General features: G+C 41.3%; 1 protein-coding gene across 2 annotated transcripts in view; it reads left to right on the top strand.

Moving 5' to 3' along the window:
* LOC120426030 (uncharacterized peptidase C1-like protein F26E4.3) overlaps nt 1-17072 on the top strand; it is a 63767-nt gene that overhangs the window by 31507 nt on the left and 15188 nt on the right. For both annotated transcript variants that reach the window (XM_039590719.2, XM_039590711.2), the window contains one exon: nt 16549-16582. The gene's annotated coding sequence lies outside the window, so the exon portion shown is untranslated. The remainder of the gene's footprint in view (nt 1-16548; nt 16583-17072) is intronic.

Here is a 17072-nt window from a genome sequence, read left to right as displayed (position 1 = left end):
CTGTTTTGAGCGCAAAACGAGTCATTCTAGTGGATTTTGTAGCGAGCTGTCATTGTTGCCATAATGGCGATCACCATCAAACAGCTTGTTTGACAACTCTCTGAAAACAGTATGAAGTGATGACGCCATAAAACGCGAATCAACGTTGCTATAATTACGCCTTCGAAAAACAAACAGACACCCGTGCCTGTCACGAAATTGTTTTGTTATCAATGCGGCGTTCGCCCACTAAAAATAACCTCAAACAAAGTCCATGCGCGGCGCCATAATTATTTTATCATCGGCGCCTTCCACAATTGCCGATTGGCACCCAATGAAATTCCTATAAATCAATTGAAGTTTATGGCATTTATTTTTGTCACACGCCGACCGGCAGTGTTGCCATTTCAATTGAGCCCAAATTACCCCGAGCGCATTCTTCCCACCCAACCAACGGTCTAAGCATGCCGGGCGAAAAGATGCGCAATGCCAAGGTCACGATCATGGCTACCGTGTGATTTTGTGACGCGCCTCTACCAACACAAACAAGCGCGCGAACAAAGAGCGCGTTGAGCTGCGTCGTTCGAGCGAGAGAGTGTGTGAGTGCAATAAACTGTGAAATTCCGCTGATTTTTATTATTTGCATTATGGGTTTTTTTGTTGGGTTTCAGCAAACGGGGTTCATTGCGCAAATTTACGATAGTGCATCGTAAACGGATTTAGCCATAGAGTAAAGTTCAAGACGATTTTGAGGTTAGTTTAACTGTCAAAATGAAGAGAAATTCAAAAATTGGCAACACTGTCTCCAATTTTAAGCATTTTAAATGTTTGTTTTGATTGTATTCAGGGTGAAGTGCTGCCAACTTTTCTATGTTTTTCAAACAAGACATTTCTTCAGCAACGACATCTATAGTTGATATTTGTAAACAATTTTTGGCAACTCGTCGATTTGGCAAATCGCTTGCAAAAAGCAAATGTGAATTTCTCACTAAAATGCTCGTCATAACTCACCTTTTTTCGTTGTTTACCTGCGCACCAAACAAATCTGACTTTACCGAAGACACAAAACGGTAATTGCCGGATTTTCCCTAATGGATTTGTTTTATGGGCGCTCGCGAGTGGTATTTTTTGGCGCGTACCTGAAGGCATCGCTGAAAATAACATAATTTCAGCTTTCTTTGAATCTGGCCTGGTGTGAAATTTTCGGAATATTTGGCCATGCGAGGTGTTAATGGCTTGAGCAGCTACCCCCGGACGACGGCCAGGCTGTGACGCTGGCGTGTTGGCGTAAAATTTCGCGAAGAGAAGCTCAGTGGGTAATCGACCATAGGAAAAAAGTTGGAGCGGAAAATGTGGGCGATTTAATCGGCTGGATTGACCTTGCGAAATTTTGATTGAGTCGTGACTGGAATGCTGTTGTTTTGACGCAAACGGAAATCTGGAATTTTGATCGTTTTGGCGTAAATGGCAACACTACCGAATGTAAACAACGACTTTCCCACCTTGCACTGACCTTGGCATAGAAAAATCGCATTACAGATTTTTATAGCATCTTTCATTTTGATCGTTCTGACGAAATTGGCAACATTGCCGAATGTAAACAAAGACTATCCCACCTTACATTGACCTTGGCAAAGAAAAAGCGCCTAACTGATTTTTATAGCATCTGCCATTATGGCAGCTTGACAAATTCATATGTCATCCACCAATTTCGCCCAATCATCGCGCTCTTCAAAACTCAAGTGGAACCGTCTAGACAAGAAATCTCACCCACAATCCGATCGATCGATCGTTTACCGATTTCATTAGCGCTGACAGCTCGGCCCGGCCTCTTTCTAATACTTGTTTTGTTTACGCCGGCGCGGTCATAATATTTGCGCTAAACACTCTTGAAGAATGCGATAAAACAAACTGAACGCGTCTTCCGCTACGCCGTGACCAGTTGGTGGCTGTGGGAATCGGATCCGTAGTTGGGACGATCCATGAATGGAAAGTGAAAATAAACAAAATTTATTGGCTAGTTTGACGGTTTCCTAGGGGAGATAGTACATAAAAAGTTGCGAATGAAAGGCACGTGACATTGATTTCCCACCTTTTTATCGACCTTGGCACTTAATAAGGATTTTGTTGTCGTTCCCACCATTAACCACTTGATTTTTCTGAAGGGGTATAGACCACTGTCAAAATGCCTCACCAAGCCCAAATGTCAACCAGGTGATCAGTCGCCGGACGTGCACTTTCCATGGCGATCAGTTACAAGATCGGTAAGCTGCCGCCCCGCTGAGAAGAGTTGCGAAAAATGACCGCCGGGGCCGTAAGCCAAAAGTTGTTTGGCCGATTGATAGCCGGTTGGCGCCACACTTGCGGCGTTGAACTCCACGGCGGCGTGCAGATCATCAAGTGGCCGCCGCCACTACCAGGGAGGAAGCAAATAATTCGCACACGCGAGAGTAGTTGGCACGATCGCCGCTAGAGAGCGCAGCGGTGAAAGCGAAAGTGAGAGTGCACATGCAAATCTTGAGCGGGGAGGACCGTTTGGGCCAATGCAAAGCAGTGTCACGATTGGATCAAATCTAATTGCACACATCAATATTGTACGGGGGCCTCGTGACCAAGTTTCTGGGAAGGCTACGCGGAACTGACCGTTTCCGAAGGGGGACGGAGGGAAGGAGTACACTGCAAAATGTTTTCATCAATTAGGGGAACCCTGCTCAGCTGGTAGCTTGGGCTGCTGACAGCTGACAGGCTGGAATCCGGATGGTTTAGAATCTTTTCGAGGACCATTGTTTACATCGGCTCTTCAAGTGCCCACTTTGTATCAACGCTCAATTTGCAGTGTACCTCAGACGGAACGGATGCGAGGAGTGGCAGTTAATCGCCCTTGCCGAACGGCTCACATTTTTGCACTCCCACCGCGATTTGACGCGCTAAACGATTTCGTTTATCGGGCCCGATCCCCGCCGGCTGAAAACCTGAAATTTTATCATAAATCTTCAACACCCATTCCGGACCATTGGACAACCGAACCAAAATAAACCATAAAACCGACCTGGGCCCCGGAAAAGTCTGGCCGAACCGCCCAAACGGCTAGATTTATGCCCAAAAATAATGATAGGTGTAAAACGTCAAAACATCATAAGCAAAATCAAACGGTCCTGCCCAGCCTCCATCTTTATTTTTTCAATAGCACAAATTTAAAATTGCACGTTTGATCCCATTAATATTGGCCACCGTCCGACGACCGGCGGGGAGCAGCAAACCCCATTTGCCCTCTTGGCCACTGGTGGAAGGGCGCGCGTGATCCTCAGACCGGCCAGGAAGCAGACCGAAAAAACCGGTGGGCAAACCGAGACGATGAAAGATATGGAGACGGAACGGCGCAAAACGTTTCGTGCAAATCTCCGAATCTTTGTCCGAGGCATGCCTCAGGGCGGTTTTGTGTGGCAAGTGGTTACGCCGCAGAAACAATCGCCGAATAGATCATATATCTTACTTTGCATAATGAAAAGAAAAGTTGGTGCTACCGGAACGCTTTCGCCAAATTCCCACCTCTTTCTAGTCACCTCGGTAGCGTGAACGTTTCTGGAGGGCGCGTGCGTCAGTTGTCAAACGCGCGTGTGTTCTCATCCAAGCAGTCTTTGTTTATCAGTGATGACAGTGCGAAACATGATCACAATTGGGTCCTAAAATTAAGCTTAAATTTGTGATATTATTTTTCACAACGATAAAGCTTATTTTTCTGAGTACAATGACCCTTCAAACGACCTCAAAGAATTTAACATTGATTTTTAATTCAATTTTTAAAAATTAACTTCGCGGCCCTACTTGACAGAAAGGGTCCTACTTGACAGCTCGTTCCAAGGGGACCATAGTTGATCCATCGAAAAAATGTTGCGTTGTCAATATTTTTTTTGCATTAAAATGAAAAAAAAAGTGATCAGAAATGGTTTTTAATCGCGTTTTTTATTGTTGTTCATAAAAATTGACATAGGGCTTTAGTACCCAATTAGTGTTCCTGACCAGTTTCAACGTGGACATTTTCTAAGCTTTCAAGAAATATGATGACAATTACGATCGCTCCTGACCAGCATCAACCGGGAGCCACGGCCACGCCGGGTGGTCCCCGGCGCCGTAATTGACACCCGTAACGAATTTATTGACACTGATTGGTGCTGCTGCTGCCGTTTGCTTAGAGCAATCCCAGCCTGCTATCATGTGTCGCGCTCCCGATCGGATGACCCAATTTCCATCGGGCACGTGACAATGCAGATCGATTTCAGACCGCGCCGATGACAGCAGCGTGTCAATGTTTTTGTTGTTACACGGAGTGGGGGAAGAGGCAAAAAGTGCGTCTGATTGATTTATCGCCCGGTTAGATCGGAGAACGCCTGGGAACACACGTCTGTACCAAAGAGATCCGCTGGCAGACGAAGAAGTTGCGCAATCACTCCCAATGAAAGAGGTTCTTTCATCTCTCGGTGATGATCGGTGAAGGTGAAATCGATCGGTTCTCGATCGGTAGTGGCGGTGGCGGTGAACTGTTGTTGTGGCGCCAAGCCGCTGACGTCGTCGTGCGGGATCAATTACGGGCCTGCAGGAGGTGCTGGAGGGCAGATCAAGCTTACCGCGGAAATGAACCAATACGCCTACTGCGTTACATTATCTGGTGGTTCGCGAAGGTTGCCCAGCGATTGACAGTCTGGTGAGAAAGCGGTGGTGGCTGACGCAACGGGGGATAGGAAAGTGAAACGAGCGCAAAAAGAGTTACTTTCTCGTGGAGGTGGTGGAAAATTTATTGTCTCCCGATTAGAATCTAACGAGCAATGGGTTAGGACCGTTTAGACTCCGGATCAATTAAAGTCCACTTTCATCGGGGTCTTTTTAACGTTTCGCCAACCCCAGCCTAGAAGTGCCTTTGACGTGAACTCGACGTAATTAAGCCCCAGTGACATTTCAGCAGGGCACCATGAAACAGCTGATTCGCGAGCGAGCGAGCGCTTGCTTGGATCGCTATTTTATCATGACTTGCTGATCTTTCCGGCGCGGAACACGAACCGCGTCGAGTTCAACAATCAGCCCGATTTTGATCTGCCGCGCGCGCGCGCGTGCTTGCTCATGTTTGTTGTTTGTTTTGATTTGTCTTAATTGGCTAATTGCTAGCATAATTTCGTGATCCAGCCGGGCTGATAATCGGCGTTGATTCTTGTTCGCGAACGAGCCGGTAACGAGATGCAAATTTTGAGCGGTATTGAGACATTTTGCTCTAAACTCGCCTGCGATGACGTTTGCTACTGGACTTTAGCTATCGGCAGGCTCTTGAGCTCTCGCGTCAATAAATTTGAGTCGATGAGCTGTCAAAACGTGGAATTTTCCATTTGGCACGATCCGAACTGGCAACCCTGCTCGCGTCATTCGCGAAAAACAGAAAACCGTCCATTTATCAGCTGAGGCGACTACGAGGAAAGTAACACATGAGCGCTTTTCCCACCTCCTCAGTCGCAATTTTCCCTCATCAGCATCCGACACACATCGTCCAATCATCTGCTCTGTTTTCTGCCACTTTGTGTGAACACGGCAGAAAACGTGCCTCCACAGACAACTGGATGCGAACTATTGCTCGTTGACGTTTGGTTAGTTCCAGTCCTCGCCGCTAGAAGTCGCGGCACGTTTGACAGTTGAAACGTCAAAAACGCCCATCTGTCACTCTGTGATCCCTGCAATCCCGAATCAGCTGGTCTTGGCTCGCGTCGTGTTTTTGTTGTTGTTTGCAAATAATTAAGCGTGAAGGTCGTTTTCGCAACCCGTTTTGCGACGCATTTGCCGTGTCAACACGGGGTTTCCTCTCACGGGCAAGCCGCCAACGCAACCCGGAGACAGTCGCGGGGAACCGCTGCGGTGACACAATTTTGGACTTTGACTTTGGAAAAAGGTTCATGAACATTGTTCACGTTTCGTTCACGCAGGCGTTACATCCTATTGTCATTTTGACAATTCGGCGTAACGTCCGTGAAACAGGTTAAGATGGACTCATTTGCCAGGTCCAAACAGGATACCATCTGAAACTGTAACAGAGTCCATTAGGAAAGATAACACAAACAATCAGATACACCCCGCGCGCGAATCGCGTGCCGTCCAAGCTTGCCGTTTCTCACTTTCACCGCAGCGCAAACATCGCGTGGAATGTCAAACATTTTGACAGATTACATCAGAATTTGACGTTGACCAGGGACGAGCGTGCATCCTCGTAACGCCCACCGGGAAATCTTGGAGCAAATTGACGGTATTTAGCCGCTGCAGCGCCGATTAAGACAGCTCTCGCTTGTTTGAAGTTGGACCGCGGCGGTCGTCGGATTTAGCCGGAGGACGTCGCAGAATTGAGGGGGGGCGTTGGCGTGAGTAATTGATATGCGCACGAGGCTAAGTCTTTTGCCTCTCGTTTTTGTTCCTCGGGGCCTGGAGGAAGATACACAATGTGAGGTTAGGTTGGAAGCTTGGAAATGAAAACAAATTGCGTCCCCCAACGCGCGTGGACAACAACAAATGACTTGATGTGAGGCGTTGCCAATTGATGGCACTAATGAATGACGCTTCTCTTTTTTAAGGAACGATGTCAGTCCTTCTAGAGCGTGTACTTGACAGATTCGCGTAACGCTTCGGGCGTTACGAATCCCACCGTCTGTCAAACTGGCAGCACTGTTCCCGTTGAAAACAAAAGTCGCCAAAATTCACTCTCACAAAGGAATTGTGGCACTGCAGAAGCTGAAAATTTCAACAATTTTAATTAGCTCTTCCTGGCATTCGACTAAAATGGCGGGGCGGGGTCGGGGTGAGAAAAGCGAAATTTATTAAACCACTTGTATTAATTCCGCTGCTCTCGAAATAGGTTGTACGAGTATTGGTCGTTGCCAAAAATAGTTGGTGGTTTTGGCAGAGCCCGTTGCAATATGGACATCTGTGGGATTTGTTTTTGGCAAGTTTGAGAGCGTGTTAACACGAGAACGAATTATAAATGCTTTTGTTTACGGCTTTTTTTGTTTATGGCAGATGAGCAATACTTGAAAAGGATTGTTGTTAATTAGTCGAAGCATGTTTAGAAATAAATCTTGGGATTTTATTTCAACGTTTGTTCACTATATAAGTTAATTTCCTTGTTGCGAAGTTTTATGCAACAGAAGAAAAAAAAAGTTTTTTTAAATTTGAATTATTTCCGAATCAGTCCGATCAAAGCATGCTAGAAAGTCTTAGGGTTAGTTAAAATGGCCAGCCCTACTGCGTTGTGTTTTCCGCAGAGAGGAATCTGAGCACGGATCACATTTCACATAATCTACTGAGGAAGATGGATGCGTGGACATACCGTACGAAATGCTCCTAAAATCTTCAAATTAAATCTACCACAAAAATAAATTTAAAAAAATGGTACGAACATCAAGAAAAATGCCCCATATCTTTCACCTTTCAATCAACTCTACTTTTTGACTTGTTTCAACTCATAGCTCTGAAGTAAACTGCAGCAGATTAATGGGTGGAATATGGAATGGCGCGTTCGGAACGGGTCGCCACTCTGCCGGACGCCCCCGCAAATCGTCTAGCGATCGGTTGATTATGCAAAAAATCCAATTCTTTCCCTTCGCCAGCCCATACAGGTTGTGAGACGCACGACGCGGTGCTGGAATGTAGTTAAACTTGATTCATTTACCCATCAGTTTTCTTAGATTTTTTCATTATTTCAAGGGTGTTATTATTTTTGTTACTTTTACCATTTTATCCTTAATTAAGATTTTTTTTTGTTTGAAGATACTTTTTTTCAAGCAATTTCACCACACTTCATCTTCAAACAATAACCAAGGTGTCACACGAAGGTGGTTCTCCGGCTGCTGCTCTGAGCTGTCAAAGCAATTACCCCAGAAAAGGTTCGAATTTCGAGCAGTCCAGAAATGGGCCCGAGTAATAAATTGGGGCACGTGTTCTGTGTCATGTTTGGTTGGTTCCACCAGGAAACGTCCGGGCCAGGTTGGAAATGTCAATGGATACATATTTTATTGGACTTTATTTGCGTGAGGTGAGCACTTTTTGGAGGACCAAGGATTGGATGGAATTTGCATATGGAATGGGAAGCTGCGTTGACTGGTGATGGTTGAAGGGCATCGATTTTTTTCTTAAGAGGAAGGTGCAATTGAAATTGAAAGGTTTTTGTTTTCAAGTGAATGCGGAAACTTGTTTTACTTTCGGTTTTGAATGTGATTGTAATCGATACATTTTGTATTAATTTGATTAAATAACTTAACTCTTAACGTTCATGGAAAATTTGACCTTTCAATAAATTAAAAGAAGTGATTTGTTTTGTATATTTTAAAACAAATCAAGTGCACAAATCAAGTTCCCTCTGCATCACTTGTTTGGTTTAGCTATTTTCTTCTTTATTTGAGTCTTTGTACGCATTTAAAAAAAACAACAAAATAACAGTTAACAAAAATAAGTGAAAAACATTTTTCGTTAGTGAAATTCCAAACATTTGACTCCCGCTTAAAATTATGTTTGACTAACATGAGGAATATTCTACAACCTTCAATCGTTCACTCACATTTAACCTGTTTCGTCTTATTTATATTTTTCAGTCACTTTACCTTGATATGCTCGGTTTGTTTGTAGCAGTTTTTGCTTTAAAGTTAAATCATTAGCATTAAATTTAAAACCAACTGCGTGAAGAGTAGTTCAAGGCATTACGAAAATACTGCATTTAAGTTGTGTCTCAAAACATTGTTAGAAAAGTTGGTAAAACATTTTTCAAAACTTTTTCAGACTCACTGGAAACAAATACAAATACCCATGGTCAGGAGTTCATGTTTGAAATGCACAGTAGGCTTTAATGCAAAATAAAATGATAATTGTTTTTTTCAAAAAAATAAAAATAAAAAAAAATGCGGTTTTGGAGCTTGGTTAAGTTTATATTATGCTGGTTTTTGACTAGGGGTATAAAAAAATCTAACTTTCTAGGAATATTTTTGGGATGTATTTTCTCTTAATATTTCAAATAAGAAAGCCACGTGGTTTATGCACGAGCCCTAGATCTTGAAGAAAATAAATGACTGCAACCGGGCTTGTGCTTTTTCAAGATATGTCAGTTTTACAACTTCCAGAAGAAGGAAAAAAAACGTTACTTAATCCACCTTCAGGTGGATGATGCCTTCCTCATATTTATTAAACATTATTATAATTGATATTTAGTATTGTTTACTTTTGTGGTTCCGTTTCACATCAGAAATGGTTTTACCATTGTATACAAAAATTTATACAGGGCTTTAGGACCCAATTCGATATCATGTCAACGATTCTCCTCACGTCAGTTTATGTTTCCATTAGGAAAGATTGGGAATAAACAGGAAGCAGTGCTTGCTTGTAAAACGTTTTTGATCCGTTTATATTGTTATGCTTGGACTAAACTGCACAGCCCTATTCGTCGATCATCGACTGTCATTTTTTAAATATATGAAACTGAATCACCCTGTACAATCGATTTAAAGTAAACAAAAACAAAAAAAAAACCTTTTGGGAAATAGATTGAGGTTATGTGGATTCAGGCCATTTTAAAACTGCTTGTAATTTTAGATAGGTAAACCAGATCTGAAAAATTCCTAATCCACAAGAAAGGTCATTTCATAACCTTTCTGAAAATATATAATATGGCAGGTTTTCATGCAAAAACCACCCTTTTTTGCAAATTGTGAAGTTTATATGCAGCAGTTTTTTAAGCATAACTTTTGATGTGCTTGACTAAATTTTATAAATTTCAATAGGGACTTATGGGATCCCAAGACGATTCGAATGAGGCCAATACAGTAAAAATCGGTGATCATCAGCCTTTGAAAGAAGAATTCTTGAAATTTAAGAAAATTTAAGGTTTGGAGATTTGACTTGTTGACTTGTTTGAAATGTAATCGTATTTTTTCAGGAGTCAATTCTGGCTGTGAATTTTTACGAACATTTCCTATAGAGAATTTGCAGCAAAGCTTAAAGACACAAGTCGCCACCTATGAACAAATAGCGTAAAACTATGATTTTTTTTTTGAAAAAATGTGTTTTTTCCTTCATAATCAACATTTTTATGAGACTTACTGTGGGTCTCGTGGCGCAGGGGTAGCGGCTTCGGCTGCCGATCCCGATGATGCTATGAGACGCGGGTTCGATTCCCGCCTTATCCACTGAGCTTCTATCGGATGGTGTGTAACTGTCGGGTTACCACCGGCTCACGAGCGCTACCGAGACTCCCTCATGTAGCCTCAGGGTCGGCATGCCTGCGTTCCTGAATCGCGGTAAGCTTGGGAAATGCTTTCGGCCAAGGTAAAACTCCACAACTTCGATCGAACTCATTCTATTTACTCCCACTTTCTTACATCTATCTGACCTGTTCTGTCGTTCTTCCTTCTTCTCGGGGCCCCGTTCTCCGACACTGCTTCCGGTGACGTCGCTTCCTCTCCTCCTGTTGCTTCTGCTACTCGCCGCTACGCGGCGCAACCGCTTGTTGTTGTTCTGGCACTCGCCGAATCACGGCGCAGCCTCCTGGTTGTGGTCTTCGCGGCGTACTCGACCGGTTGCGGTCGTACAAGGGTCCCACTCATACCGGTTCTTGTCGTCCTGTCCTCTGTCGTGGTTGGTTGCGTCCTACAACCTTCGGAGCACCATCGAGGGTGTCCGGAATACCCAGATGAGGCGCAGGTACGACGCGGGTTTACGTCCGGCTGCGGACTGGATTCTGGGGGTGACTCGATGGTTGCGGCGAGTCCCCGGTTGGTGTTCTCGACACGGTTGTTACGAGGCGGTGCCGAACTGGCACTTAACGTAAGGTACGAGGGGTCCTGGAGGTGACGGTTGAGGTTAGGTGAGCCATGACGGTTGGATTTGTTGATTAGGCGGATGGGGTCGTTAGGGTTGGCAAAGTGGCGGGTTTTGTGGACATACCTGATGTCCTTCAGCGGTTCCAAACACTCCTGGTTCCCGCTGGCACTGTCACTCACGGCCGTGGCCGTGCACTGACACTACTTGGCGAAACAGTGGAGTTGTAGCGGTCCAACTGTTCGCTATGACTCTTTCCGGGCAATTGGACGAGTCTTGAGGAGTCCTTGGCGGTTGACGGTCTTCGTCTTTCCCCTCCTCTTTCCGTGCCTTTTCCCTGACCTTCCAACCTACCGTCATGTCACCTCTCTACCGCCCACTGCCGACAAGGTCCTCTGGTGGTCGGTTTCGGAAGCTTCTGCTGGCTGCGTTCTTGGTGGACGTCACTTGCTGGGTCGTTTACCGGAGACAAAACACTTGACACGCGAACACTTCCCAACTTTTACAGAAAACGAATAACAAATCGCGTAAATCGCGATAACCTTCACGAGTGAGGTTCCGAACGGTTACAGGTGAAGTAAAACGTCGGTCCCGGTTTCTCCTGTCTCGTCAGAGGCGCTGGAGCAGAAATCCCACGTTAGAGGAAGGCCATGCCCCGGGGGGCGTAGTGCCAATAGTTTAGTTTTTTTTTTATGAGACTTATGCCGGATTCGGATGAGAAAAATTATTTTCAAAAATTTGATGTACAACTTTCCAATATTTGTTTGATTTTCTATGAGAAAACTGTAAATTTAGAAAAAGATAGTAATTTGAACTATTTGGCAAGAAAGTCTGTCAAAAATCAATAAAAATTGTTGAATATACGTTAACACATCTGTTAACAACTATATAACTGTTTATTTCATTGATATATATGGGGAAACTCATTTTTTCGTGTTCCAAAACATGTTTTTTTTTTTAAAAAGTTAACAAATTTTTGCGCGCCCAAAAATTGATGTTCATTATTTCAAAGCAAAAAAAATTTCTCGTCTTTTGCAACCAGTTTCATTAAGATTGATGCAGGGAATTATGAGAAATAAGCGATTTAGTCCTTCAATCCAGCAGAAGAAATCCATTTTTGGCAAGTAACCTCGCGCTGCAAAACCTCAATTATCACTATGCAGTAATTTTTGCAATGTCTCATATTATGCCTCTAAATAGTATCGTTCAATACACGAAACTGCAACAAACAAGCAAAAAAAAAAGGTCTCAAAAACATGATAAAACTAAAAATATAAAACTTAATGATCGGAGGTGGAAGAATAAACTAAATACTATCAGAAACAAATATAATCTAAACAATATACATGTTAATTAAAATACATAAAATAAAACAAGAAAAACATGAAACTAGAGAAGTAAGAGAAGTAAAGTTTTTCACAGAACACAATTTGTTCAAAATGACCTCCCAAACAAGGGAAAATTAAAAAAATCGGAAAAATAGGGCACAAAATTGCTAGTTGAAAATTTGTATTTTTTTTTTCAAATAATATTATTCAGTTCAGAATTCAGTTAAAATATTATTGAGTGTTAAATCACAATCGGTGACTTTTGACCCCAATCTTAAATACGAGTATTTTATGTATTGATATAATAATGTAGCTTTCGCAATTTAGTGTTTCTAATGTAGAAGACTATACGTTTACGAAGGGGCAATATCTATAAAGTTTAGTTCTATCCTAAAGCTAATCGAAGTGAACCAATTTTTCCGGAAATCGGATAAAGTTTAACGGTAATGCACTTTATTACGTAATTCCTTTTTCCGGTAGATTTCTATTTATTGGTCGTTTAGGTGTAAACATCTTTCAAAATATGTCGTGAATTTGGGAATATTATTTGAGTGCCCCCCCTGATTTTTTTTAAATTCAAGCTGTACATAATAAAAAATCCCTGCTTAACCGCCCAACCAAACCACACAAAATCCCAGTTAAAAAGCAAATCAAGGTATCAAATAATATTCAATCAGCAAAACTTCAAAATTCATGAAGAAAAATGTTAAATTTAAATAAGGCTGCTGCTAATATTTTTCAAAGATTTTGTCGTCCTTGTTGCGACGGAGCACGTCCCAAATACGGCCGAAGCAATCCCTTCGTTCTACGTCAGTGCTAGTGTTGTTTCACTTTGTTTGTTTCACTGGTGCCCGTGCTGTCGCTTGGCAAACAATTAGAAGAATCAAAACAATCTGAGCAAGCGGGAGCACGGGCGCAGCTGGACAGGTCAGCTGCGAAAAGACACCATAATTGTAATTTTATTGTTAAATTGTGAACTTTCTGATTGTAATTCGTTTATTTAATAAATTAAAGTTTTGCAGCATGTGGGAAATAAAATAATTTTATTTCGCCCTGCTCACGAAAACGGTGCCCGGAGTAGCACCTTCCCGCCTGTTTCAACAGTCCTCCTTCCTTTTTATAAAATGTTTCAAGAACTTAATGGAAGTTTGTTTTTCAAGAATTTCGTTGAATTTAAAAGTGCAACAGAAAAAAATTAGTACATGTTTGTTTATTGTGTATAATTTTCAGTATGTTTTTGAAACTGGTATGTACAATACCAGAAAAAAATAACTGTAAAAAATACGGCCTTAATTTTTTTAAAGAATAAACATTTTTGAAGGCTGTATTTTGGATTGTTTTGCGTTGACTGCACTTTGAATTTCATCACATTTTGAAAGTGTCTTAAAAAAATATTGTTTTGTCCACTGAATCTTTGGAACATTCTTGAGTGTGACAAATTATTCAAATAATATTTTAAAAGATTCAAATCAATCGAATGAAATAAAAAAGAAAACAAGAAATTATGATTACATCGAACTTATAGGAAATCGCAGAAATTCAACAACAAATCCAAGAATAGACCAAATGACTCATTCATCAAATCAACCCACTCCAAGCCAAGTTCCTGGTTGCCTTTCCCATTCGCTGGACCAGTTACGTAAATAATATTGCGAAATTCCTGAGAAATTCCATTCCGGCTATCACTTTTGCAAACTCCCATTGTTTGCATATCACTTCGAACGCATTTACCTGGTACCCTTCCTCCCCGTCACCCCTCAACGTATCGTTATCTACTGAACTAGATCTCTCGTCGTGTTGAGTCAACTCTTTGGAAAAAGTGTCAACTCCCGGACTTCAAACTTTACACAACTCAATCCACACACTGCGTGCCGCGCGCCACCACTGCCTCAGTTCAATGTTAAGTGGAATCACTTCACGAACGAACCCCGATTTGCATACCCATTAATCACCGCCACCAACCCTTCTTCCGTGTGAGTAATAAATGCTACAATGACACCTTGCTCCCCCTCTCCCCTCCCCGCGTATTCCTTAACTTTTAAAAGTGCTTAATTAATTGACGGACCCCACCACCTCCATCTCCCGCGAAAACCTTCTGTTATCAACATTCCAATTGCTGCACTTCACCGCGCCACCTTATCCCTGGTTCAGGAGACCAGGCCACGATGAAGTCATTTAGCTGTCATTCCCCGGGCGGGTTGAGTGATTGCAATCTGGTGCAGCAAAAAAATGCTCGAAAAAAACTGTCCGCTTTATTGCATGCACGAGTGCGGGACAAGCGATCCCATCTGGACAGGAATGCACCCACACTCTACAGTCAGGTGCAGGTTGTTTTGGGATAAGGCTGGTCGAAAGGACAGGTCGGTTGAAATGTGACCGAAAATGATTTTGAGATAAGTGGGATGACAGGAACATAAGTTTGTTGAATTGGAAGAACACGTTTTTAAATTTAGGAGACAATTTGAAGATAAGTTGGTGGGACAGGACATGTTTGGGACAAGAAGTGGCAAATGTTGAGACAAAAAATGCCATAATGTCAAGTCAAATCACTGTTTCTACAAAAATAACATACAAGAAGATATCATATCACAAGATTGAAAAATTGGTTGAAACTAGTGCGTCCATCCCAGGAATTCCCGGGACAAAAATCCCGGGATTTTTCCAAAACCGGGAATTCCCGAATCCCGGGATTGTTGATATTTTGTCCCGGGAATTCTCGAAATTGAGAACAAATCAAATTTTGGTCTAGAAATTCAGATTTGGTTGTGGAAATAGATGAACAATTGATTAATTAGTGATCGATAAGAATTTTAAAGCCTTGAAATTTGTATTCGGCATATATCAGCATTTATTGGCTAATATGGGAGAATTGATAAAATTTTAGTATACAGATCCAGAAAATGCCGTGCGCCTAAAATATTTTCTATTAAATTTCATTTATTCAAAAAAGGCTTGGTAGTATATTCACGTATATTCATCAATTTAAATTTGAAAAAAAATTATAAAAAAAAAATTTTTTCATCAAAAACCGGCATCTAAAATCTCCTGTGCCTATTCAGACTGCATTCTCGATCATCCCCAGTTGGCGGTAGTGACTTAAAGATAATTTTTAAAATATGTTTTAAATATAAAACATAAAATTCTTAATTTATCCAAAGTGTTACATTGTCTGGTATAATTTTATTTGTTTTCGTTTCTTTTTTTTAGACATGTTATATGAATAAATAAATGAAAGAAATATATAAAAAATGTGGTTCATTTCAATTCCAAAGCACATCAAAGAGCAAAAACAATTTTTAATGTGTTTAAACTTTTTGAAAACTGCTGTCCTTGTTCAGATTGAAGTGTAGCTTATCACCAATTAACATTGTTGAGCTAATTCTATGATTTAAGCTTGAAAAACATGACAAATAAAATGAAAACATAGATTTTATGGCTGCTTCAAAAATTTCCCGGGAAAAAATATTTTTCCCGTTTCCCGGAAAATTCAAAACCCGGGAAAATTGGACGCCCTAGTTGAAACGACACTTCTGGGACAAACTTGTCTAAAAGGACTAGTTTTAAGATATTAAAGACTTATCTTGAGACAAAAAGATGTTTTGAAAGCAGTCTTGAAAAAAAACTTACCGTTATAAAGAATCTGGTTAAAAAGGTTATTCTTGAAAAAAATTTAAAAAAAAACAAAAATTGAGACAGTCATGTATTGGAAAAAAAAATAATGAGACAAGTTTACAGTTTAAAAGTTTGAGACATGTTTTATGAGAAATTCTTTATGGTTCAAAATTGAATAACCTCTGTAAAACCTGTGTAATAACCTGTGGTTATTTTGACCATTGTATAAATTAACAAAAAAAAATCTGTCCCAGCACCTTTATGGTCAGCTTTTGAGACAAATCAATTACTGGGACAAGATTTGCGACAAATTTACTGAAATTCTTTGAATTTTTAAGACGGATTTAATTGAAATTTTCAGGGCTTCAAACCAACATGCCCTGTTGAAAATCCGTATTATACCAATACTCAAAAAAAAATCAAACATGTCCCAACACCTTCACCCCACCCTGTCCCTGTGCTAACTTTTGAGTGCAGTTTGATGCTAGCTGCCGGTTTTTCTGCTTCTTTTTTTCGTAAGCTGATTGATTACAATTTATTGATGCTGACAGCAACAAGCTGGTATGCACTTTTGGCTCTGTTGCTGCTGATCTGAACGAAGAGATTGTTGTTTTTTGTTGGTGCATGAGCTGTTGAGCTTTCAGGGGATTTTCGAGTAGTTTGGAATTAATTAAGTGAATTAAGGATATTTTTTTGGGTTGGGATGAAGTAATTGATGAGGACTTCCGTTTCAGTGCTGATTTTCCATACTTTCAAACTTCAAACAGTAAATAATTAAGGTTTTTTTTTCTTTTTTCAGAACCGTTAAATAGCATTCATCAAAAGTGTATGAGGCAAGTATCGAATAATAGATTGCATAATCATCTAAGGCTCTGTCAAAGCGATTTGTTTGTTTTCAAGGGTTCAGTAAATGAAGTAAAATTCAAACAAATTAGTTTTAAATTTTTGTTCAAACCTTAAATGTTTCAAGGACAATCTCAAATCAAACATTCGACATTTTCTTGTAACGGATCACCCATGCTGCCCAACTTAATTCGATTCCGCTCCCCTATAAATATGTTAAATTGCCTCTTAATATGACAAATTGACAGATACGCCATGTAAGTGTCGCAATTTCTGGTCCCGAAATGTCACCCCCAGCGTGGGTCAACTGCATCCAAAGTGGGCAAGGTCGCAAAAAGACATCAAATTTGGCGGTTCCTTAATTTAGCCTCTGGTGAGCTACCAATTTGGGCGATTTATCGCCACTTAGTCACCACTTGAGTGTATCAGCGACAGTCACCACCAGTGCCAGCAATCAATCAAAGCATATGAAGCGAGTCG

This window comes from Culex pipiens, chromosome 3 (assembly GCF_016801865.2).
Source record: "Culex pipiens pallens isolate TS chromosome 3, TS_CPP_V2, whole genome shotgun sequence".
Lineage (NCBI taxonomy): Eukaryota > Metazoa > Arthropoda > Insecta > Diptera > Culicidae > Culex > Culex pipiens.
This window is presented reverse-complemented; position numbering and strand designations above follow the sequence as displayed.